Source organism: Schistocerca piceifrons, chromosome 4, assembly GCF_021461385.2.
Source record: "Schistocerca piceifrons isolate TAMUIC-IGC-003096 chromosome 4, iqSchPice1.1, whole genome shotgun sequence".
Lineage (NCBI taxonomy): Eukaryota > Metazoa > Arthropoda > Insecta > Orthoptera > Acrididae > Schistocerca > Schistocerca piceifrons.
In genome coordinates this window covers 308,281,601-308,308,581 of record NC_060141.1, presented here as the reverse complement: position 1 = coordinate 308,308,581, position 26,981 = coordinate 308,281,601, and the positions used below count along the sequence as shown (strand labels likewise).

The following is a 26,981-nucleotide window of genomic DNA, read 5'->3' as shown; positions in this document are numbered from 1 at the left end:
TGTAACTCAGTTGTTAAATCTTCACGCGTTTGTTCAAGAGTTTGTTCCAATGAGTCTAACTTTTGAAGCTGTTGCTGTGTTTGTCTCTGATTTTGTTCCAGTGTGTCTAACTGTTGCTGTGTTTGTCTCTGATTTTGTTCCATTGTGTCTAACTTTTTAAGATTTTGTTCCACTGTGTCTAACTTTTTGAGATTTTGTTCCACTGTGTCTAACTGTTGCTGTGTTTGTCTCTGGTGTTGTTCCATTGTGTCTAACTTTTCAAGCTTTTGTCCCATTTGATGCATTAATTGTAATAACAATGCACTGGTGTCTGAAACATGTTCCTCAGTGCTTTTCGGCAGTGGAGTTGCATCAGCAACATTCACATTTTGACAAGCGGAAAATGTGTCTTGACTCATTTGAGAAAACGGTGAGAACCCAAAACCTGAGTCTGCAGTATTTGCAATATTGTGTTCTGTCATTCCCGATTCCTGAGGCGAGCTGTTGCCGACCAATCGATCGATAACGCTTCCCTGTTCACTACCTGTTTCACTGTCTACACCATTGTTTGCCGCCCGCTCCATTTCCCTATGCGCAATTACCAAATTACTACTTTGAACATTAGTTAATTCATTACTCTGCGGCGCTAACACACTGCTTTCGTCTTCACTGTCATTTCTCAGTTTACTTTGGAGCCTAGTATTACGTTTTTCACACGCCATAATTGTCACAATATTTCACACGATAACACAGAAAAGCACAATTTGAAGAGCAAAATAAAATAACATAGCAATGGAAATAATGTCTACTTAATTTCCAGCGCAGCTGCGAAATACTTGGTGCAAATCTACATGCATGCCACAACTGTTTTACTGTACAACAATGAAAAACTACAACTACAAAGGAAATTCTCTCTATGATTACGCGCTATCAATAAACAAAATCTACACTAATTACACAAACTACAAGAAAAAAAATCAGAAGATTCCAGTGAGGTATCCTCGGCTAAGGGTCGACATATGAAACGTCCCCTTTGAACAATTATACAAGACTGTGCTTAAACTGACACACAATATTTTGTTAGCGCAACGCAATCTGACTTTCAAAATTCCCTACAAAAGAATGGCCCTGACTAACATTAAACTATACCTTTCACAAATCACTTACCTCACAAAAATCTTCGCTGCTCAAGCTACTGCAATACAGCGAGCGCCACTACTGCCAGCTAAATAAAAGATTCAAACTATGGAAGGCACTAACTACTGATAGGGATAGTTAGCAAATGAAAGATATTAATAGAGAACAAACAATGTATTTACCTTGATATCATCATATATAAATATAGCAGTTCATGACAATTTTCAAAACTCCGCCATCTCTCTCTCCACATCCACCACTGCTGGCGGCTCACCTCCAACTGCCCAACGCTACGCGCTGTTAACATCCAGCTGCCCCTCTACAATGGCAGACAACAATGCAAACTAGCCACAGACTGCACACAGCACAGCCAGTGATTTCATTTTCATACAGAGAGCGCTACGTGGCGGCGGCGTTACCAATATAAGAACCTAAACAGTCTACTTACATAAAGAAAACATAAACAGCCTACTTACACCAGCTCCGTACGGCTATCATGCGATTTTTGAGAGAACCTTCAGTGAAGCTACGAAAATGGAGCAGCAGAATTTAGACCAACGTTATTCCATCAAGTTTTGTGTTAAATTTGGGGAATTCGTGAGTGTTACCTTTGAAAAATTGAAACAGGTCTTTGGTGAACATTCCTTATCAAGATCACAAGTTGCTTGCTGGCACAAATCATTTATAAAGGCTGGGAACATGTTGAAGATGAACCTCGCTCAGGGATACCTTGAAGTTCAAAAACCGACGAAAACGTCGAACGTGTGCGTGCTCTTGTGAGATCAGACCGACATTTAACGCTTTCACGGTACATTAGATAACATTAAATTTTGATCGAAGTTTTGCACACGCGATAATTTTGTGTCAAATGGTGCTGAAGAGCCTCACAACTGAGCAGATGGACAATCAGAAACGTGTGTGGTGAGGTTCTTGACAGGATTGTCAATGATCACGAATGGTTCAGTCTGTGATCACATGTGATGAATCCTGGATTTTTGAATACGAGCCTTAGACAATGCGGCAAAGTGAGGAGTGGCACTCTGGGACACTCCTCGACCGCAAAATCTCGAATGAACAAATCAAAGACCAAAACAATGATGATTTGCTTTTTCGACAATACGGGTATCGTGCATAAAGTATTTGTTCCTCCAGGACAAACTGTCAACCAAGTTGGGTTGGGGTTGTTTGGGGGAGGAGACCAGACAGCGAGGTCAACGGTCTCATCGCATTATGGAAGGACGGGGAAGGAAGTCGGCAGTGCCTCCCTGTCAACCAAGTGTTTTACGAAGATGTTTTTTAAAGGCTCAGGAAAAAGGTGAATCGAGTGAGACCAGATACTGGAGACAAGTGAGTGCTGCATCATGACAACGCCCCATGTCACACAGTCACTTCCATCATGGAATTTTTGGCCTCGAAAGGCGTTCCTGTTGTTCAACAGCCCCCCCTCTTTACCTGGTCTGAGTCCTTAGCACTTCGTTCTTTTCCAAAAATTGAAAAGTTTCTTAGAAAGACGTCATTTTGTGACTGTGGAGAACATTAAAAAAATGTGACTGACATGTTAAAGGCCCCACCAGCTGAAGCCTTTCAGCGCTGCTACCAAGACTTGGAACAACGACATCGCTACTGCTGTATAACTGCCGAAGAGAACTACGTTGAAGGAGACAATATTGCCGTTTGAAAAAAAAAAAAAACACTTTGGTATACAAAAAACAGAATCATTACTTTTCTCACACAACTCGCGCACTTAATAAAAAGTAAGAATGAAATTAATAAGTATCCATCTGCTGTGACGTGCCTGAATAAGCAACAAGCGGTGTTTGCTTTCGTTACAACTGTGGTATCGATAGTTCCGATGGCACAGCGTAGGTGCACGCTCGTAGGTTGGCACTACGAGAACGGACGAACTACTCCGACCACAGCGCCCTCTACCCGACGCTGTGGAGCTCACCGAGCGCCGCTCTGCTTTCTGCGCAGTTGATCAAGCGCAGACGACTTAGCAACTTAGCTTCTACTTGTAGGGGGAGGGGGGGGGCAGCCATTATAGACTTTGCCTTTGTCTTTGTAACTTGTAGTAACTGTTAGCTTTGATACATGAACGGCTTCGCACCTATGTGCTCGTCTGTACCAAAAGTTAAGTAAAGTGTTTGTATATGTTTATACACCAGTAAAGGTGCTTTAACTTTACTTACAGTACCGAAATGCTTACCTCACCTGCTCCTACTCGCTTCCTTCATTTCGGCCTATTTTGCAGATCTCAGGAGCAGACCCACGCGCCGCCTTCCAGGCGGGATACACAAAACAACATTGATTTTACAAGTTACAAGTACTCACACGATCTGGTTAACATAGTACCTGACTTATCGATTTCTGCTGCAACTCGTGTCACTATTTTGCCCGACTGTAGACTGACCGAATAAATCAAAGAGATAAAGCAGAATAAATTTCCTGATCAGCCACCCAATGTCTGGATCACACTAGTGTTTTTAGGAGTAAATGGTAGATCCCGCACAAGATAGCTTGGCCGCTGCACAGAAACGCATTCTTAGTGTTGCACCGGGAGAGTCTACCCCTCTGTTCCGAAGGGGCTGCCACGCCAGTCCGCTGTCGTCTACCTAGCCGTGCACTTCGTACATTATGAACGAAACACACACTGCCCAGTTCGGCGCGGCCGTTGGCCCACTCTCTACACTGCGGGAACTGAAGCGTGCGCATACAGGCAGCTGTGCAATCCTTCTCAAGATGATTTTGAAGGAACTATTTGGAACTTTTTTTTTTCATTCTCTCGCATTTCGTGGACTCATTCGTCTGATTCAAGAAGAAATGCCGATAATTACGTTAATGGTTATAGTTATTGTGATATTCCGATATTAAGGGACATGCTGCACTTAATTTGAATTGTTTGAAATGAAAAATAGTGTTCGCTGTGAGTTAGAGCTTGGTGCATGGTAGGTCACACGTTGCTGCTTTCAAAAGTAACTAACACATTGAATTTTTCTTTATACTTGAGACGATATCTATATCTCCATTCTCGAGAAAATAGATTGTATGTAGTGTAATCACTTCCGCTCGCATGCACAAAACGATAGAGTGAAAGTGAAACATTCTTAACATCCCTCATATCTCACAAACAGTTTAAATATCGAAATGAGACTTTTGGCAAATACACTAACGACAAAAAAATCTCAACACCACAGAAATAAATAACGTAGAGAAACGAAATTTCGGGAATACATCTGTCTAGGCAATATATTTAAGTGGACGAACGTTGCAAGTTGACAGATTAGCGAAAGCGCGAGAAAAACAATTGTAAATGTGGAATGCTGGTACATTAATAACCGGTGAAGCCGCCAGAATGTTGAATGTGTGAATGCAAACGTGCATGTATTGTGCTTTACAGGTGCCGAATGTCACTATGTGGGCTGGTGCTCCATGCTTATTGCACTTGGGTCGGTCAATACAAGGACGGGTACTGCTGATTCTGGATGAAGCGGCAGTTGTCGTCCAATGACGCCCCATACCTGCTCGATTGGAGACAGATCTGGTGATTGAGCATGCCAAGGCAAGATGTCGACAGTCTGTAGAGCATGTTGTGTTACAACAGCGGTATGCGGGCACGCGTTTTCCTGTTGGAAAACACCACTAGGAATGCTGTTCACAACACGTCAAATCCCCAGATTAACGTACAACTTGGCCGTCATTGTGGGTGACTTAACCAGGACAGTGCTCCTGCTGTCATACGAAATCGCACCCCAGACCATAACTCCAGATGTAGGCCCAGTGTGTCTAGCTGGTAAACAGGTTGGTTCCCGTCCCCCAACTCCTTCTCATCAAACACACGGCCATCACTGGCAACAAGGCAGAACCGGTTTTCATCAGAAAACATAAAAGACCCATTCTGCCCTCCAATAAGCTCTCGCTTGACACGGCTAAAGTCGCAAATTGCGGTGATTTGGGGTCAGTGGAATGCACAGGGTATCTGGCTGGGAGCTGTCCTTGAAGTAACCATTTGGAACAGTTCGTTGTCAGTGTGGTGCCAACTGCTCCTCAAATTGCTGCTACAGATGCAGTACGATACGACAGAGTCATACTCCGAACTCGATGTCTTCCCTCTCGGTAGTGCCACGTGGCCGTCCGGAATTCTATGTTGTTACAACCGTACATTCCCGTGAACACCGCTGCCAGCAATCATGCACAGGCTAACTGCATTCCTGCCAAGTCCTACTACATTCCTGCCAAGTCGTTCAGCAATATCGCAGAAGGAACTTCCAGCTTCTCGAAGTCTATTACACGACCTCGTTCAAACTCAGTGAGGTGCTGGCAATGGCATATATGTCACCTTAAAGGCATTCTTGACCAACATTGACTCACCACGACCAGTTGAAAGATAACTAACACTCGCGACCGTTACAGTGTTTGTTTAAAATAAACCTGATTTGCATCATCATAGTGGCACTAAATTTGAACAGACATGCCTGTCAAATTTCGTTCTTGTCGCATAACTCCTTATTTCTTTTTCCTCCAGTGCAATTGCATGCAAAATGGAGAATATTTCTTCATAGTTAACATATAAAACTTCCTTATCTTCCGTGATATACAAGAAGCATGAGCTAGTTATAGATTATTGACCTGACATATCCTCAATTGTTTGTTTTATACTAGACTGTTTTAGAATTATGTCATAATTGTAGCTGCATTGGCACATTAGTGAGCTGACATTGTGTAAAACTTGCTGTATTTTGACAAAAGAAACTACTTTTAACATGGTAACAAGAGAGAGAAAATAAAGTTTAGAAGTCAGACAAAAATAAATCGTTCCTTCTGTTGCAAATTCACTATAATCCTCTTACTCATTGAGTTTTTAATGATGAACAGTTGACTTGTCGAGTTACTGGTCTTACTGGCATAACCTGTCAATACAATCGTTTACAGACTCGCTAATTGTAGCTTGTAAGTTCTGCTTGTGAGTAACATTCAGCTGTTGAACGTCACCTCCCATACCATGCGCTGACCGCCCACTGTTGAATACTCACGATTACATTTGTTCCTTCCTATACCACGCCGTCTGCACAGGTACAGTTAAAGTATTTTCGTGAGCGGTCTGCGCGGAACTGTCACCATTTATCGAACTAGTTTCTAAACAACTCATTTTGCTTTTCTCGAGTATTCGCTAACATCCAATGTAGTACGCACATGTCGGTACAGAAGCTGAAAGTATTTTCTTGAGCATTCAGGTGACACTTTGCAGTCGCTGTGTTGTAGCCAGGTAAAAATCGAAGTATGAACAGCTCACAGAGCTGCAGTTCGACGTTTTATATTGTCACAGATCGTGGGTTCGACGAGTGACAAGAAACACAGGATACTCTTGTCTTATTATTAGCTTCATTAGTTATTTCACAGAATACATAAAGGAGTGATCCGTGTTTCTTAATGTTTATCAATAACCATAGCTACCAGCCCTAATACGAACTTCTAAGCACTATTAATCACCAATAACTCTCATAAAATTTGCCCGGACAGACGAATGCGTCTGGACGCGGGAGACGCCGTCCGTACTGAGGGTGAATAACCACTCTGCATTGCTATCCAGGGTTAGTGATGCGTCATCCGATTGGTTTTAACAACAGAATGCCAAACCAACTGTTCCTTCGTTCATGCGGTTTTTTCAGTAGAATGAAACAACCGAATGAAACTAGTCTCTATGGCCATGCCAGCTATATGATTGTTTTCACTCATTCACCACGCTTGAGTCATTCCACTTAACGTGAGACAAGACTCTGACAGTTACGGCAATTAAACGAATGTTTTCACTTAGTTTCTGGATTTACATCTACATACTTTTTCAGTCTTTTCGGTTATAAGTGAACTTCTTTAAAAGACAAATAATGTATTTTATTTCAAAGAGAGGTGAATAAAAAGGACAGGGAGTATCAAAAAGAATCATCCGACTTGGCACGTCTATATTTCTGAAACTAATAAATATGTACAATGAATTTTGTTTTTTGATAAATGGGGAACTCAAAAAGTTTTTTTCTCATACGTTTTCATAGATGCATTTGAGATGCACGGCGTATGTCAATGTGGTATCCAAATTGTATCCACCCTGCAGCGAGCGTATGTTGAGTTACAGCTTCCACAGCTGCTGTTATGCCATGTCTCAGTTCATTCACTGTTATTCATAACGGAGGTACATAAACAGTCTTTCCATTTAAGGGAATGTTGCCTCGCCTCTGAACACTAAGCGCGGAAGAAAACTGTCATCCTCCATCTTGTCGCCGGACGGTGTGGCCGTGCGGTTCTAGGCGCTTCAGTCTGGAACCGCGTGACCGCTACGGTCTCAGGTTCGAATCCTGCCTCGGGCATGGATGTGTGTTATGTCCTTAGGTTAGTTAGGTTTAAGTAGTTCTAAGTTCTAGGGGACTGATGACGACAGATGTTAAGTACCATAGTGCTCAGAGCCATTTGAACCATTTTGATCCATCTTGTCAAGAATTAAATTACAGACCCCCCTCCCCACCACACGTTGTCGTTTGTCACCTTCACGAAGAGCTTGCAGCAGTTGAATTTTGTTCGGTTTCATGTGTAAACGTCGACGCAACACACGCCAGACGGACATCGTGGGCATGTTGAGCTGTCGAGCTGCACGGCGAACGGATTTCTGCGGACTCCTTGTGAAACTCTGGCGGATGCGTTCGACGTCTGTGTCAGACACTCGGGGACGGACCGGCGATTTGCCTTTATACAAACAACCTTTTTCTCAGAATTGTTCATTCCATCGTCTAATGCTCTGTGCTGTAGGAAGATGGATCCACACCGTACCTAGTGCGGAAGTCGCTCTGGATGGTTATTACTGACCCGCACTGCGCAAAAGGTAGAACACAAAACGCACAACACAACACGCTTTCTCCTGCCCCGACACATTTTTTTACTAGAACTGAGGAGGGCGTACACTGCTGCTACCTTGCGGGAACCATGTATTATAAAACTCGAGTGTTGTTCACGCAAATTTCCCAGATAACATAATAGTTATGATTTTTTAAAAGTCGGATGAGTCTTTTTGATACACCCTGTATATATCTAAAAATCAAGTAGTTTCAAAATTTTGGTACCTAACTTACTTAAATACGAATTTTTCGTACTTCTGGCATTAAATTTGGGTTTTTAGTTGGTTTTAAAAGGTTAATTACAAGTGACATTATAAATTTATGTTCAAATAAATAAACAATTACTTTTTATTTAAATTTATTGACGCTCTGGTTCTCTCTTCCTGCCGGTTTCCATCCACCACTGACAATTAATTTTATTTTGGTAATGCTGAAGATACAATTCTTTAAATTATTTGATGATTTAATCATTTGTCTTTTAAGCATATACCGTGCACTGTCGGGATTATGTCGGCGTGCTTAGCTCTGTGGTAACGTATTTGCCTGCCATGCAGCTGTCCCGGGTTTGATGCCCGGCCGGGTGGGAGATTTTCTCCGCTTGTGGACTGGGTGTTGTGTTGTCATCATCATCATCATCATCATCATCATCTGTTCCTGATTTACATAAACGATCTAGGTGATAATCTGAGCAGATTGATTGCAGATGATGCTGTAATTTACCGTCTAGTAAAATCATCAGACGATCAAGTCCAATTATAAAATGATCTAGAGAGAATTTATGTATGGTGCGGAAAGTGGCAATTAGCACTAAACAAAGAAAAGTGCGAGGTCATCCACATGGGTACTACAAGAAATCCGATAAATTTTTGTTATACGATAAATCGCACAAATCTAAGGTCTGTCAATTCCACTAAATACCTAGGAATTACAATTACGAGCAACTTAAATTGGAAAGACCTCATAGATAATATTGTGGGGAAGGCGAAACAAAGATTGCACTTTGTTGGCAGACACTTAGAAGATGCGACAAACCCACTAAAGAGAGCCTACATTACACTTGTCCGTCCTCTGCTGGAATAATGCTGCGCGGTGTGGGATCCTTACCACGTAGGATTGACGGAGGACATCGAAAAAGTGCAAAGAAGGGCAGCCTGTTTCGAGCTATCGCGCAATAGGGGTGAGAGTGTCACTGATATGATACGCCAGTTGGGGTGGCAGTCACTGAGACAAGGGCGGTCTTCTTTGCGGCGAGAACTATTTACGAAATTTCAATCATTTGTTGACACCCACCTACGTAGGGAGAAATGATCATCATAATAAAATAAGAGAAATCAGAGCTCGAACGGAAAGATTCAGGTGCTCCTTTTTCCCACGCGCCATTCGAGAGTGGAATGGTAGAGAAGTAATATGAAAATGGTTCGATGAACCCTCTGCCAGGCACTAAGTGTGAATTGCTGAGTAACCATGTAGATGTAGATGTACATCATCATCATCTCATTATCATCGACGCGCAAGCCGCCCAATGTGGCGTCACCTGAAATAAGACTTACAAACCTGGCGGCCGACGTCCCCAAAAGGGGCGGCCCGGCCAACAATGCTACACGATCATTCCGTTTGTTTTTTTTTAGTTTTTTTTGCGAGAAGTAGTTTCGAAATATGAATCAGCCTTCTATATACTGTATATTGCATTGAATTCATCTTGAGGATCATTTTTAATCCAGTCATATGAATTCTTCCATTCCCACACCATTGCATTTTGGCATTCTAACAAGAACAAGAAACGCCTATTCCTAAACATGGACGAAAAACTGAACTAAAAGCCATTTATTAGCGCTCAATAAAAAGCAAATATCGGAATGACAAGAACAGTGATGACAAGCGACAACAGAGTGCAGTCAACAATAATGATTTAACAATGTTGAAACGATAGAACATTTCCGCTCAGATATGAATGCTCCAGATTGCGCCGTCTGTTTTCATTCGGTTGCTCCCACAGATAGGTTTCACTCTCAAAAAATGAGTGAATAGTACAACAGATACGTAAGGCTACGAACATCTGAGTCGATTCTTTTCATTTAATTGCACCCATAGACTGGTTTTAATCAAAGGAATTATCAGTACCGTAATAACCGATATGTAAAACCGAATGAGTCAGTTGTTTTCCAACAAGTGACTGAATCCACTTGTTTCATTCGGTTCTTCCCATCAAACATCCGGTAGAGATCTCTTGACATTGTTGCAGTATCTAATTGTTAACTTGTCTTACTTGTTTCCCCTTCCTTTCTGGCCAACGAAGAAACACGTGACAATTTCAATAGCTTCTCATTTTCTCTTTTTCGTTACCTCCAATCTTTTCACCGTGTCTCTTGACTTCCTTTCTTCAAAAAACTTTACGCCATTTCTCTTACTGTTCCCACCTTGCAGTCATCTAAGTTCAACACTTTCCTTCCAAAAACATCCCTTTCAGCTAATTCTTCTGCTTTTGTTGAATTTCAAGGCCAGCAGAGTAGACGGGGAATACAGAAGAACGGTCTCCGACAAGGCAGTGTTCTAGTACCAAAGCTGTTTAGCATATATACGGATGACAACCACTTCTATCTCATACAAAAAGCTTCCAATGTTGAGATGGTTTGGCCCTGGCAACTCAAAGTATAAACTTCGAGTCTGTGGAACAAAAGCTCACTAGTGCTGCGAAAATGCTTTCAGACTGTTATGCGGAAAATCATCTCAAGCCCAATTCAACGAAAACCAACCTCTGCGCCTTTCATTTGAAGAACAAGGAATCCTCACAGAAACTCGGTGTAAATGGGAAAGGAATAGAGTTGGAATACAGTAATTCTGCAGATTAACTATGTGTTACGTCAGACTAAGCCCGGCCACAATTTGCACTCCCAGAGCGCGCTCGTGCGCGAGCACAGCAGATTTTGCTCAGCGCTCCGGCTTTCCCCACCACTATGCTATGCCAGGAAGGTGAATGAATGTCGTGTGACTAGGGCCTCCCGTCGGGTAGACCGTGCGCCGGGTGCAAGTCTTTCGACTTGACGCCACTTCGGCGACTTGCGCGTCGATGGGGATGAAATGATGATGATTAGGACAACACAACACCCAGTCCCTGAGTGGAGAAAATCTCCAATCCCGCCGGGAATCGAACCCGGGCCCTTAGGATTGACATTCTGGCGTGCTGACCACGCAGCTACCGGGGGCGGACGCCAGGAAGGGGTGCGAGTGAGACAGCACTATGCCGAAGGATGCACACACGGGAAAGTTAGGAAGACATGTTTGTAACGCAGTGCGACTACTTCTGAGAGGTGATTATTGCTGCGTATTTTTCTAAGCAAGATTTTTTCATGTCTGTTTATTTTCATATTTTTATTTTTCTGCCGAAGCAAAAACTTTTACTACTTAATTGAATCAGTACAGTAGATACTGCCAACACTGTGACAGAAGTGCAAAAAGCTGTACATACAGGCATTTAACATAAAGTTGCAGTGTTTATACATTTATAGACATTTCAATGTTAGAATATGTAACATGTGTAGAACTACGATCCATGATACAGTCAAACACATGGAGTTTTGAGGATTAAAATCCGTTAACTTGCACATTGGCAGGATTTCGTCGAACTTTGTCAAATTTTGACAGTTCAAATGGCTCTAAGCGCTATGGGACTTGCCATCTGAGGTCATCAGTCCCCTAGAACTTAGGACTACTTAAACCTAACTCACATAAGGACATCACACACATCCATGCCCCAGGCAGGATTCGTACCTGCGACCGTAGCGGTCACGCGGTTCCAGACTGAAGCGCCTAGAACCGCACTGCCACACTGGTGGCTAAATCAAATCATTCTTCATTTATGCGGTGTGTTGGAATCGGAGAACTCCTTATGAAATATTTCAATTACAGAAGTTTAGTCAACCATTTCTCATCCACAAATTACTGCCTTGAGTTCTGAGAAATGTTCTGTCACGAAATTAAAAGGTTAATATTTGTTTGAGAGCACAAATCTTGTCCGCCATATCTGCCATCAAATGTTTCTCCCCATGCATTAACACACTCACCGAATTCAAATAATTGGTCATGCCGACCATAAAAGATTTTGTCACCACTGTACTTATCCTTGATGCAGTCTTTTCGCTATTGTCGCTTTCATTTCAGCCAGCACTCACTGCCATTTGTCATGGGGACAACTGTGTCACATCGCCTTTGTGGTTGGTATTGTAACGACATTTCAGAGAGTATTTTTCCAACTCACAATACCGCGACGGCATATTAAGCACCTTGGATGGCTTTCAAACGATACGAAAAGTATAGCTGTACCCGTTCCGCAATAAACGATATGGCTTCTCCATCCAATCCTTTTTAAACAAATACTTAGACGCCATAGTATTCTTAATACAGAATGTAAAGTTAGTTTGAGGGATGTAGTATTCCCAGTAAGTTGCTTGGAGTCTGAGAAGGCAACTGCCTCGTTGTAGCGGCGTCCGGCTGCAAGCTTCGTTTTCCCTTGTGCTCCACTTGTCGCTGCACTAGCAGGCCCCGCGCTCGTGGAGCACCGTTTGGCCAGGCCTGCCTTAGACCTCTCTCTCTCTTACCTTCAAGGCACCTTGTATCAACGTCGAAACAAAGGTATCAGCACGCAACTGCCTGCTACGTAAGGTAACGGGATCCGGATAGGGTATCCATCCTTAGATAGTAAGGACAACTGCTCTCTGTTTCTGAATGTGCTAGCCTTGTGTTGTGCAAATCTTCTCAAGCAAAAACGGTCGATATTGCTCTCATAGAAACCTGCAAGCTACACAGCATTAGCACCTACACAGAAGATGAAGTAAGTTGGAGACATAGCTCTGCCCTCTATCAAATGAGACGTGGCTGCTAATATAGAGAGGCAAAAGGTTTGTAACCACTCAGGCCACCCCCTTCATGAACGTCAGCCACCATCAGTTAGTCTGATCTGCAGAAAGAGTTATTAAAGTGTTTTGTTGTACTTTAAACAGTCCCAAGCAAAGCCAGGGTTGAACTATGGAAACGGAGATATCTTGATCATCCAGAACTAATCGAAATTAAAGAAGAATTACTACCTGGTCATGATGAGGTACAGTGTACATGGAAGTCCCTAAACAGAGTGCGCCCGGTCGTTGCAGTACCCAAGGACACACTAAAAAATGGAGCCTCGAGCAAGATGGAGACTGAGTGTCCAAACGTGTTGAGGAACAAAGTTCTAGTCATCTCATGAAGTGCAGCCTTCACCCTGATTCGTGCACAGGATTGGACCTGGCACTGGCTAAAAGCAGTGCCATCAGAGTAGCCAAATACTGCCCACAACTTCTACAAATATTGTATATAGTGTAAATATTTTATATGATGAACTGACGTGGCCCTCTTTCACGCATCCAGAGCATGTTTTGGGTTGGCCATCGTAGATGACTATTGCTCTGCATCCGCCGATGAACAAGTATGAGGGTACATGTTGTGTCAGTTCTATTCTGAGATGTCGCACCCCATTGAGAACGGTGTAGGACGTGAAGTTGGACCAGGTTTCCTCCACGTGGCTAAGCACTCTTCCATATGGGCGTAAGGCGTCAATCACCAAGTCACACGGAACCTCGAAGGGAAGTTCGAAGATACCTATGCTTCGTAGTCCTAAGCCTGCGCGATCAATGGTTCTCTATCCAACATGCCCATCAGAGTGACGAAATCTGAGTTCATGTTTAGTATCTCGAATGATTCCATCACACTGAATCGTTAATCAGTTTGACGTAGATGACACTGCTCACTATGGAGAGGTGTATTCCAGTAACTTCGTTGTAGTCAAGTTTAACTTCGTCTCATAGGAACCTTTCAATTTCGTAGGCTTTCGGTATCACATATTCACGAAAAACAAATCTTGAGAGTCTAGATTTTGATGTGCAACAAATAACCGTATCTTTGGATTGCGTTGACTTAGAAGCTTTCAGTTTTTACATCGCCAAGGGAAGGTAGATCTCAGAATGTGACACAAATTTCAAATTGCAAAGTCTACCTGTTCCTGAGAAAAAAAACGTTGGAGAGAGGGGCAGACAGTCCGAAGGACAAAAAAGCGATCCTATAAGGGCTCCGTTTTTACCGACTGAGACATGGAACCATAAAAATCGTGACGACTTAGAAATTCCTGTTGGATAGCAACAAAAATAATTAGAAAAACGCCAAGTAAATACGTCTAAAAACACAGAAACAGAAATACATTTAAATAAATCATCTCGTGCTCGGGAATGCTGCTTCTCGTAGATAATCATTGCTGCAAATTGGTGGAACTTTGTAACAAACGAAGTTTATACCACCAGATTCCAAAGGGAATAGTACCCCCTCTCGTCTACACTTACGGGCGGCCAGGGTACGTCGAGATAACAATTACGGCTGGTTCTGTAAGTATCCGCGAAGAGTGGCAGTTCAAGTAATCGGTTTTAACAGGAGCTACATCTTCTAGACCGCCAGAGAGTTGCAAGACAGTGCATCGTGAGAAGGCTTACTGCTGGTGTTGCGGATGAAAATGGCTACTATCGCGAGGCTGAGGCACACGGTTGCATCGACAACAGAAACTGCAGCTTGCTGACGATATAGTCAGGCATTGTGACAGCCATCATTGCTGACCTCACGAGTTGCAGCTACACGTTTGGCGATAGTCTTCCGGCCACTTATTCGGCCATGTTTGCGGCAATACATTTTCGTCCTAGAAGTGTTCACAGGGGACGCAATACTGCATTGCCACGTAATGCACGAAAGCGAGCTACTGGAAGTGAGTGCTTTTGCGTTCCACAAGGAAAAAAGTTAGCAAGAAAAACATGGTCTTTGTGGATCCTTTCTTTTCTAAGCAAGCAAACTGGTTCAGAAACTTTAACTCATCTCTCTTCCAGACTGCTGACATACTATTTGGAATACATCGCAAAAGCATTTTGTAAGAACAATACTAATATGAAACACTGAATACCAGGCGAATACAATCCGATTGGTTATCACCCTTCGGTTTTTAGTTACTAGTGATCCCTACAGAAATCTGATGACCTCTTCTAAGTGCGCCTCTCATCGATTCCTCTCTTCATGTCACACGTTAGCAATGCACTGGTGGAAATATCAAGGAATTCATAAAGTATGAAATAACAATCAAAATTTCATGTTAATATTTTCTTGTCATTTACCATTGCATTGCGAGAACTATGAGTTTCATAAATGCGGTATCTACGAAGTGTGGCGTGGAAAGTAAAGGGCAGTTCCCACTGTGCTCCCCGTGAACACAGAAACACGCTTGATCAAGCTCAGAAATAGTTAAGAAGTCTTAACCTAAGTAGAATACTATTATCGCTCACTTCTGAAGATCTTCGACGGTAGCGGCGTGAATGTCCTTTTTACATTTCAGTCTTTGTATGTAGGGTGTCGCAGAAATATTGCGATAGACCTCTAGAGCAGGTAGGACACATCATAAGGATTGAGAACTGCGTAGCAACCCACGACTGCAAACATCAGGGGTAAGTGGTAACAGAGGTCGAAGATCGGAAAGGAATGAAGAGAGGGAATCGCTTGAAACATTTATTGAACATAATGAGTACACGTGGTTACGACATGAATACAGCTCTAATGTCAGAACACGTGCTCGAAGTTTGTGCCATCAGACGCCACGCATGCCTCACACCGAGAAGCATGGACTGCCGAACACTCTCGAACACACCGGGAGTTTCTTTGATTCTAGCAGCCACGCAGACGATTCTTGCGACGAGGTCAATGTCGGACTCCACAGGATCGCGATACTCGACTGATTTCACAGCTCCCCTCACTGACTCCAGCTTCTTTTTTTTTTTTTTTTTTGTAAAATGTTCAATAGTGTGTTTTATTGAGGAACAGTGTGATAGGGCACAGTATAAATCAGGCGTGAGTAATAAAATCCCATGTGGATGGTTTTTCTAAGAGTATTGTTAGCTGAATTCAAAATTGCGTTTCTTAGTAGTCTTAACACCTTACGGTGTATTATAGCGGATTATTTTAGAGGCAGTAACTCACTGAAAATTAAGGAGCTGTGTAATATTCTGACGAGCAGTGAATACTATGTGAACATCTGACAGCGGTACCACCTCGGTAGCAGAGGTCACTAACGTACGCCTGTGCGCTGCTACTCGGAACTTTATGTTCGAATACTATTTGTGGGTAAACTTTCCACTGTCAGTTTTTGGCCGGCAAAGGGAGGAGAGGATGTGGCGTAAAGTTCCTGGCCACCAATCTTTGCATAAATATCCTGAATTATATTCCAGACCTCTCCACAGTGTCTCTTGAACTGAGGACATATGACACTGCTGATGGTGATCCGCCTGTTGTATGGGGGCATTAAGTTCGACGGCCAGCTTGGTGTTATTCGAGACAAATAAGGCTATATGTCGTCATCGGGTTTTAGCATCTCTCTTATCATCCACTTCATCATCATCATCATCTACTTCATCATCATCTACTTCATCATCATCATCTTCATCTACTTCATCATCATCATCTTCATCTACTTCCTCATCATCATCCAACACTACCGTCACGCTATACACACATCCATTATTCTCACCTACACTCTAAAAATACGCATCTTACGAGCCCGCAGAGGCAGCGCCGATTGTGCGTGGAGGAAGAACACCGTTTCCACAGCCGTTTGATCGCATCCCGTGGGGAATCCCAGCCAACAGTACCATACAACACTTTTAGTTCTTACCGTCAGAAGACTTATGTTGTTGTGTATTCTAATTACTGAGTCGTCGCTTTGATATTGAATGCGACTGTTAGTGAGAATATGCAGTCTGAGTGGACCAAATGGTAAAACGAATTGAAAAACATAAGAATTGAACCAAGAAGTGTGCGCTGAAAGAGTGTGCTTGTTGTTTAGTACGGTGCTGGCAGTATTTGCGATTATTCACCGCGAAAATATAGTGCAGTTATATGCCAAAGAGTTTGCCTCATTTACTTAGCGAGAACAGTTTAGGGACATGCACAGTGTATTAGTGTTTTACAGCTTTTCTTGAATTACTCATATTGTGAAGGTTATTGATGTAAGTGGGAAATGAGCAACTAGAAACTGTGCCACCCTAGTTTCCTGGAAAGACGAATTTTTGGCAGTCCAGTACGTAATGACGGGCCTACTGCAGGCAGAATCGTTTACGGCTTCGTGGGGTTTTATTGAAGTTAGGTTGTTATAGTACTTTCCGTGTAAAATTCCTGTCGTGAAATTAAAGTCCATCGGGTTCAGTACCGTTAGTTACGAGAAGCGTTCAATAAGTAATACAACATATTTTTCTCTGCCATTTTTGGCTGAAAAAATGTTGAACTTATTGTGGGACTTCGTGGAATATTCCCACTTCAGCCCCTACTGTCTCGCGAAGTTTCGATAGGTGGCGGCGTTATACGTAGCCTTCAAAATGACGTCCGTAACGGTAGCGCGTTCCAAGCTGAGAGCTATCATTCAGTTTCTTTCAGCATAGATCCAGAGCATCGCAGATATTCATTGGCGCTTGCAGAATGTCTACGGATGTCTGGCAGCGAAGAAAAGCACTGTGAGTCGTTGGGTGAGGCGTGGGTCATCGTCGCAACACGGTCACGCAAAACTGTCCGATCTTTCGCGTGCTAGCCGGTGGCACACAGCTGTGACTGCTGCAGTGTTGGAACGTGCGGACACACTCATTCGATGTGATCGATGGATCACAATGAAACACCTCCATGACAACACAAGGCCTCACAGTCTGCGCACCCGAGAGGAGCTCACGAAACTTCATTGGACTGTTCTTCCTCATCCAACATACAGCCCGCATCTCGCACTGTCCGACTCCCAACTCTTTAATCCAATGATGGATACACGTCGGGGGAAGTAGTATGTGGATGATGGGGAGGTTATTGATGCAGTAAGAAGTTGGCTCCAAGGTTAACCAATAGAATAGTACCATGCGGGCATTGGGGCCAGACCCTCCCAGTTCCGGCTCGTACGGCTCCCGCATTGAATGATTGTGTTGAAACATTAGGTTTTCGTAGCTCAAAGAAATGGGAATAATATGGTACATTGGAATTCTGAATGAAAAACTGTGATGCATTATATATTGAACGCCCTTAGTACATATACTGGTATTTTTTCTGTTTACAATGTTTTCAAACAAGCTGTAAAGGATAGTAAAGGATTCCGAAACATTCCGTTGTCTTCGGCTACTTTGCTAGTTTCGAGTCATGGGTTGCTGCAAAGTGGCATATAAGATCAATTTATTGGATCACGAGTGGACGATCTATGTTGATCTACACGTGTAGATGTCCGGGCTGCGAACGAGCCTACGAGATTGGGAAGTGAGCAGGACCCATGTTATACCCGTGTGCCACATAACGATCGTTTGTCTCCTACGCTGGTCAGACAGAGTGCAGTTTCTAAGTGTTTTTCCATTCCTGTGTGGGCTAAAGTCGATTAGATTATCCATAATTGCTGTAGAAACACAATATGTTGAAAAACGGATGCAGACAGAGTAAAGTTTACACGAGTTACAGGCAGATGGTTCACACGGCTTACGTCTTCACGGTAACTGACGCCTGTGGATACGGGAAGGCCGTCGGGCCACAGACTGAAATGAGATAAGTAGTAGCTGCCGACTCACGAATAGACGTGTGTCCACCGTCCACCATTGGCTGGCCCTGCTACCGCAGGACAGAGGCTGTGGATTCTTAAGCAACCTCTTAAAAACAGAGTGATTTAGGCTCAACTATGCACAGTATTGGCGATTCTGAACAAGATACGTCATATTAACGTATTTCCTGTTCTGAACAGTTTCCGAGGAACCTAATCAAACCATTGGGGAACAGGACAAATGCAGGTAACAGTAAATGAAACACTGAGATCTAATGTTTTTAATTGATTGTGTACATTTCCTCGCAAAAGGTGCTCAAAAAGTTAAGTGTCAGCTGCAATGCAGTTTGCAGCTCTCGTAACAGCTGCTGTGTTGCTGATCTGAGCTTGTTCGTACAGCCCTTTACTTGAACACACGAGCCTAAAATACGAGCGAAGAAGTTTCTCCCGTGTGTCCACTTTGCGCTTGATGACCTCGCTCTTAAGCCAGCCCACCCAGCAATAATCTAATGGAATGAGATCGATGACCCCAAAATAACTTAGCCATCAAATTAGCCTGATCTGAACCTGAAGGGATAGGCGCTGTCGGACGCCAGCAGAGTGCTCACAAACCATCTGCTTGTGATCTGATCCCACATTCCTCTCGAAATCCACCAAGGTCTTGTGGAATCCATGCCACGCAGAATCGCTGCGGTATTGCGTGCCAGAGGTGAACCAACGAGCTAATAAGCAGGCGGTCTTAACGTACTGGCCCATCCTCATCAGTGGATATAGGTACATCACACTCTTTAATACACACTTAACACTGGCGCCTACAGTATAAATGCAGCAGTGTTAGTTCACGTCATGCTGCTAAGTGATACGCAGGCAACTGATACCTTCTGACTGGGTACTCTGGGCTGCTTCTGACAAGGCGGCTTTTCGGATTACTCGACCTTATCGGTCTGTTCCGTATGGATACGGTCACCTCAAAAAATTTGAAATTTGTGGAAGTAGGTCACACCCTACTGACACAGGTGCCCGGCTGGCGAAGACCCTGCTAAGCCGGCCCGGTCGACGGCGTGGCCATTGCCAGAAGGCGGTCCGGCGTGCGACGTGGAGACGGAATCGCCTGCTTATCGCGCGGGTTTCGCGAAGGCGGCCAAATCCCCCAGCCACTGCAAAGCCCTGCCGTGAGTTTCGCTGCCGCCTGCGCAGCGGTACCCGATATGCTGAGAAATCCTTTTGCTCAGATAACCGAGAGAGGCGTTCAGTCGAGACGCAAAAGGATCCAGCCGCTGAAGACAGACAGCGGGGAACGTAGAGATCCCGTACGGCACACAGCATTATATTTTATTGTTTTCCTCCTTACTGGCGGACGCTGTGTCAATCCTGGCCGTCAGTACTGTTACTGCCTGATAACGGTAGCTAAACTTTTATTCGATTCGATGCCGTTTGAAAACTGAGAACTTTTTGTTTAGCATGGCACTGCATAAAAGTGTAAGCATATACTAGATCTCCTCTTTGGTATGGGTTCGCAGAAAGTCAGCTGATGCTATTTAGCTACGATAGATACAAACAAATACGTAACAGCATTTTAAAAGACGGAATTATTATTTAGAAATGTTGGTGATCCACACATTCCGAACAACGGCTTGATACAGCCCCCCCCCCCCCCCCCCTCCTAAGCTAGTCTGTCCTGTGCAAACCTCGTAAGTTTCTGAATAACTACTACAACTTAGGACAGGATACGTAATTAAATTCGTTATTTCTCCTGCTAAGCATTGAAATCTCCGCGCCACAGTACCGCAGCAAACAGCTAGAGGAGAATAAGCAAAATTTTGAATTCTTCTCCGTCTGCAGCGTTATAGATACTAAGCCAGAACGATGCTACACTGAAGAGCCAAAGAAACTGGTATAGGCATGCGTATCCAAATACAGAGATATGTAAGCAGGCAGATTACGGCGCTGTGGTCGGCAACGCCCGTATAAGACAACAAGTGTCTGGCGCAATCAGATCAGTTACTGCTGCTACAATGGCAGGATATCAAGACTTAAGTGTGATTGAATGTGGTGTTATAGCCGCCGCGCTAGCGATGGGACACAGCATCTCCGAGGTAGCGATGAAGTGGGGACTTCCCCGCACGACCACTTCACAAGTGCACCGTGAATATCAGGAATCTGGTAAAACATCAAATCTCCGACATTACTGCGGCCGGAAAAAGATCCTGCAAGGAAAGGCCAACGACGACTGAAGAAAATCGTTCAGTGCGACAGAAGTGCAACTCTTCCGCAAATTGCTGCAGATTTCAATGCTGGGCCATCAACTAGTGTCAACGTGCGAACCATTCAACGAAACATCATCGATATGGGTTTTCGGAGCCGAAGATCCGTTCATGTACAAAGCTTTACGCCTCACCTGGCCCGTCAACACTGACATTCGACTGTTGATGACTGGAAACATGTTCCCTGGTCGGACGAGTCTCTCTTCAAGTTGTATCGAGCGGATGGACATGTAAGGGTATGGAGAGAAACGCGTGAATCCATGGATCCTGCATGCCAGCAGGGGGCTGTTCAATCTGGTGGAAGCTCTGTAATGGTGTGGGGCGTGTGCAGTTGGAGTGATATGGGACTCCTGATACGTCTAGATACGACTCTGACAGGTGATTCGTACGTAAGCATCCTGTCTGATCACCTCCATCCATTCATGTCGATTGTCCATTCCGACGGACTTAAGCAATTCCAGCAGGACAATGCGACGCCCTGCACGTCCAGAATCGCTACAGAGTGGCTCCAGGAACACTCTTCTGAGTTTAAACACTACCGCTGGCTACCAAACTCCCCAGACATGAACATTATTGAGCATATCTGGGATACCTTGCAACGCCTGCAGGATTCATGCTGTCAGTTCCCTCCAGCGCTACTTCAGACATTAGTCAAGTCCATGACACGTCGTTGCGGCACTTCTGCGTGCTCGCGGGGCCTTACACATATTAGGTAGATGTATCAGTTTCTTTGGCTCTTCAGTGCACATTCAAAGACTTTTTATTAAAATACTATTTTCTGGTGCTTCAAGCCTACTTCGGCTCCAAGGCTATTATCAAGCTATTTGCAAAAATATAGAGTTATTATTTCATATACCTCTGTCTATTTGTAACTAATAACAATTTTATATATACAGTGTGACAATTATTGACCTATAAGGAAAAAACGTAAATTAGTTACAAACTACGGCGTTCACACATTTTATTCAACATGCATACGTCACTACAGATACTCGGATTTAGTATATTAAAAAACTGCGATGTTGAAGGTTCTTAAACTCGGATTTAGGTTATAGCGTGTTCGATATGCTTCCAATCATTGGCGTTGATGTGGCGCTGACGGATAGCGAAATTCTGCATGACCCGCTGAAATGTCGGAACATCGATGCTGTCGATGACCTCATAAACGGCTGTTTTGAGCTCGGCAATGGTTTAGGAGGTATTGCTGTACATCTTGTCTTTAATATAACCCCACAAAAAGGAGTCGCATGTATTCTGGTCCGGAGAATATGGCAGCCAATCGCAGGTCCATGCCAGTGGCCTCTGGGTACGCCAGAGCCAGAATGCGGTCCCCAAAGTGCTCCTCCAGGACATCAAAACTGTGGTGTCACCGCGGCCGCGGTCCGTTAGTATACGTCGGACCCACGTGTCGCCACTATCAGTGATTGCAGACCGAGCGCCGCCACACGGCATGTCTACAGAGATTTCCTAGCACTCGCCCCAGTTGCACAACCGACTTTGCTAGCGATGGTTCACTGACAAAATACGTTCTCATTTGCCGAGACGATAGTTAGCATAGCCTTCAGCTACGTCATTTGCTACGACCTAGCAAGGCGCCATTATCAGTTGCTATTGATATTGTAAAGAATGTACAGACAAGAGCTACGTTCAACATTGATGGATTAAAGTTAAGTATTCCACCAAGTACCACCTTTTTTCTGCAGTCTGAATTCCTTGTCCTGTTCCAGACCTCACGCCAGCCTGCGTGAGCTTAAACGCGTGCCTTTCGGCTTCCTCCAAACTCCGTGGGTAGGCTCCTGCCAATCCACAACAAAAACACTGCCCTGCTTCGATGTGGTCGAGCTCCATCTTTCATAAGCCACATCTTGTGAAATCAGGGTCACTCTGGATAACGGGGATGAAGTCATCTTCCAAAACCTTCACGTACCGTTCGGTAGTCACCGTCGCATCAAGAAATATCGCACCGATTATGCCGTGACTAGACATTGCACACTACACAGTCACCCGTTGACAGTGAAGAGACTTCTCGATTCCGAAATGCGAATTCTCAGTTCCCGAAATTTGCCAATTTCAATAAAGTTGTCAGTATAATTTTTATGTTTCTAAGCAGGTTTATTTGTTAAGAATTTTGTCTGGATATTTATGTGTGTGTATCTAGATTTCTATTTCCTCTGTGGAAGTAAATGATACAAGAAGGATATGTTTGCAGATAACTTGATAATCACAACTGAGCCGAACTAAGCTTCTAGAACTATAAAATAACATCTTAAAAAAAGTCTTTGAACACAGCAGCGTTTTGGCTTGCTAGATATGTAATGTCCGAGCCATTGGTGGCGTGCTGCGATACTGTGGTGTGGAGATTTCAAAGTTTACCGTGACAACATCCGACAAAACAACAACAACAACAAATAACTACGTAACTCTTTTTAAGATGATATTTGAACCTTTATGACTACCTTCCGTACATTAATATTACTGTAGTCAAGCCATGCTCTCCGCTCTCTCTCTCTCCCCCTCTCTCTCTCTCTCTCTCTCTCTCTCTCTCTCTCTCTCTCTCTCTCTCTCACACACACACACACACACACACACACACACAAACACACACAAGCGCACAAAATGAAAATGAGCGTGTGGCATTGTTGGCTGGAAGGCCCCATCCGGGGAAGTTCGGCCGCCGAGTGCAAATCTTACTTCAATCGACGCCACATTGGGCGACTTGCGTGTCGGATGAGGATGAAATGATGATGAGGAGGAGGACAGCACAACACCCAGCCCATTATCCACGAGCGAAGAAAATCTCCAACCCGGCCGGGAATCGAACCCGGGCCCGCTGCACTGCGGGCAAGCACGTAACCACTTTTTTGTTCTACACTGTTCGTTAAATTTGTTCGGGGTGGACATCCGATGACACCCGTTCAGGTTCTTCGTTGATCCGTTCACTCAGGTTTTTTTTTTTTTTTTTTTTTTTTACAGAGGGTAACCAACCCACTGACCGAACACGTTGAGCTACTGTGCCGGCTAAGCAAGCGGGCTCTCTCTCGACAATTATTATACCTCTCTCCCCGTCCTCGTCATACACTCTTGCATCCATTATCAGATTCCTTGACGCCTCAGGAGATGTTCTATCAACCAATGCCTTATTTCAGTCAAGTTGTCCATGTATTTCTTTTCTACCCGATTCTATTCAGTACCTCTTCATTAATTACCCGATCCGTTCGTATAATGTTCAGCATTCTACAGTAAAATCATATGGAACTGTTTACAGTTCAAGTTTTACTCCAATTAAAGCTACACACCAAACAAATACTTTCAGAAATATCCTAACAACAAAGATGTGCTATAAATGCAGCCAGGATGGAGACGACCAAGTTGAATAATTTGCTAAATTGGTCGCAGATGAAGGAACTGTAATGCAGAGAAAACTAGAAACCAGTATTCCCTCAGTCATTCTGCTCATGTCCGTTTCAAGTCAACCATGTAACTATGTAAATCCTCTGGATCTTATTTGAAACGGGATTCTGATGACAAGCGTAAAAATGGATTAATTCTAGAATCATGAAATTGGCAAAAGGGAAGAATCATAGTACAACCAACGACAGAAATCTGAAAACCGTAAATTTGTAACTATGTCACAAAAAAATTTTTTTGGCATTTCTTACCTTACTCTCGTACTGTTCGTCCTTTCTCTCGCTAAAGGGTAGACGTATCACGTTGAAATTTCACATACTAGGGCCTACGGTCCTTTGGCGGTATAAAAAAAAATTGAAGCTTCTAAATCAACACAGTCAAAAGATACGGCCATTTATGTCTCATATTTTGATACCCACAAACTCACTCATCAAAACCTATAGGGTACTTCACATTGGTCTAAAATCGTGAAATTTGGTAAAAAGAAAAGTTTCCCAATACAAGTAAAGGAAAAGATACGAAAATTGTTAATTTGTAACTTTATCACCCGAAATAATACTTCCTTTGTCATTTGTTATCTGACATCAAATTTGAAATTAAAACAATCAGTTTTGCATTCAGGCTGACTGGGTCGCAATGATAAGAGTCAAACAATTGGCAAGGAATGACTTTACTGCTCTAAGAGGCGTTTAAGAATTCATCCATCATCAGACATCCGGGAGCGAAAACTGCACGTAGGTATGGCGTTTCATGTTGTGTGTGAAACAAACATTTGCAGACTAGACCGCAAATATTTGTTTCACATACAACTTCAAGAACGTTTTAATTTCTATAATATAAATGTGGCGTAAACTCACGCAGGAGGCAGGCGACCATTATATGCACCCAATCAGTAGTTCTCAACTCAGGTTGAATGGGTCGCAACGGCAAAAGTCAGACATCTGGCAAGGAATGACTTTAATTGCTGGAGCATAGGGGCGCTCGACGCCGAGGATATTAGCGAATTTATTGCTCATATGACGCATTTCGAAATTTATCCATAATCAGCTATCTAGGAGCGATTACTGCACTTGGATATGGCGTTTCAAGTTGTGTGTGGAATAAATATTTGCAGACTAATCCGCAAATATTTCTTGCACATACAACTAGTCCGCGAATATTTATTTCACATCCAACTTGAAAAACCGTATCAACGTGCAGTAATCACTCCTGGACGTCTGATAATGGATAAATTAAGAAAGGCATCATATGAGCAACAAGATGTTTGACTTTTACCTCTACGCCCAATCAGCCTGAATGGAGAACTTCTGATTATTATGATAACGGTCGCCTGCCTCCGGCATGACTTTGTCACATTTATATTACAGAAATTAAAACATTTCGAAAGTCTCGGAATCCCTGAGAACGATACCTTGCCAGTATCAGTGTCGCTAACGGCAAAAATGGTCGCGATTCTCGATTGCCGGTACGGATGAACTGTCTGTATACGTAATTAGATTTGTACGGAACCCTCATTGGGCGACTGCTACTCGCACCTGACCAATTTCACTTCTGTTTCGGATTTTTAATTTACTGTGGAAACCTAACATTAAGAATTATATATTTTTAGATCGTTGAATCAAAATGGCGGTATTCTTATTCGTATTAATATACACCTAGTATATACTAATGAAATGTGCTTATCATTTTCTTATCAATGGAATGAATCTAAGCAGAACATAAAGTGGATATGTAACTAGAGTTCGAAATACGTACAGAAACAGAAGAAATGGTAAACAAAGTTCTTTAAAGTTTCATTCACAGGTTTTCTGCGACTGGTCTCATCCTCAGTTTTAAAAAGACACAAACACATTTAGTTCTACACATCTAGAGATACTACACCAATGATAAGTGCAACATTTGGAGAGGAAATAATAAATAGGGTGGAAACTTCAACATTCTTAGGGGGTCCTTATTGATGTGAATTTGAATTGGAAAAAAACATATTTTGGAACTCCTAAAACAACTTAGTTCAGTACATTTGCGCTTAGAGATATTGCAAATCTTGGGGAGGGACAAAATAGTAAGTTAACATATTTTGCATATTTTCGTTCAATGTCATATGGAACGCTGTTCTGACATAACTCATCTTTAAGAGAGAAAGTCTTCAATGCGCAAAAACGTGCTGTCAGAATAAGATGAGGTGCTCACCAACGATCATCATTTAGGCATCTGTTTAAGAAGTTGAACATTCTGATCACTACTTCACAAAATATTTATTCTCTCCTGAAATTTGTTGTAAATAATCCACCGCACTTCAAAAGGAACGGTTAGGTACATAATTACAATACCAGAAGGGAGAATGACATTCATTACTCCACGTTAAGGTTGTCTGTAGCACAAAAAGGTCTGCACAATGCTGCAACAAAAATTTTTGATCACTTACCCAGTGATACGAGATGTCTGGCAGACAGAAAAGTAAAATTTGGTAACAAACTGAGAAAGTTTCTCGTTAACAATTCCTTCTAATGTGTAAACGGTGGTGGATAAGAATTACTAACTCTCATCTGTATATCTTTTTTCTTCTTGCAAAAAAAAAATTATAGAAATGTTCATAATGTAACAGTATGTACAAATTAATTTGCGATGTGAATTTAAAATGATCGTTCCACATCATTACGTCCTATTGTGCAAAATGATCCATGGAGCATGTAGCTAAATAACTAACTA

At 43.0% G+C, this 26,981-nt stretch overlaps 1 protein-coding gene across 1 annotated transcript in view; it reads left to right on the top strand.

The window, feature by feature from the left end:
• LOC124795810 (ecdysone-induced protein 78C) overlaps positions 1 to 26,981 on the top strand; it is a 165,918-nt gene that overhangs the window by 78,506 nt on the left and 60,431 nt on the right. The window lies entirely within an intron of this gene.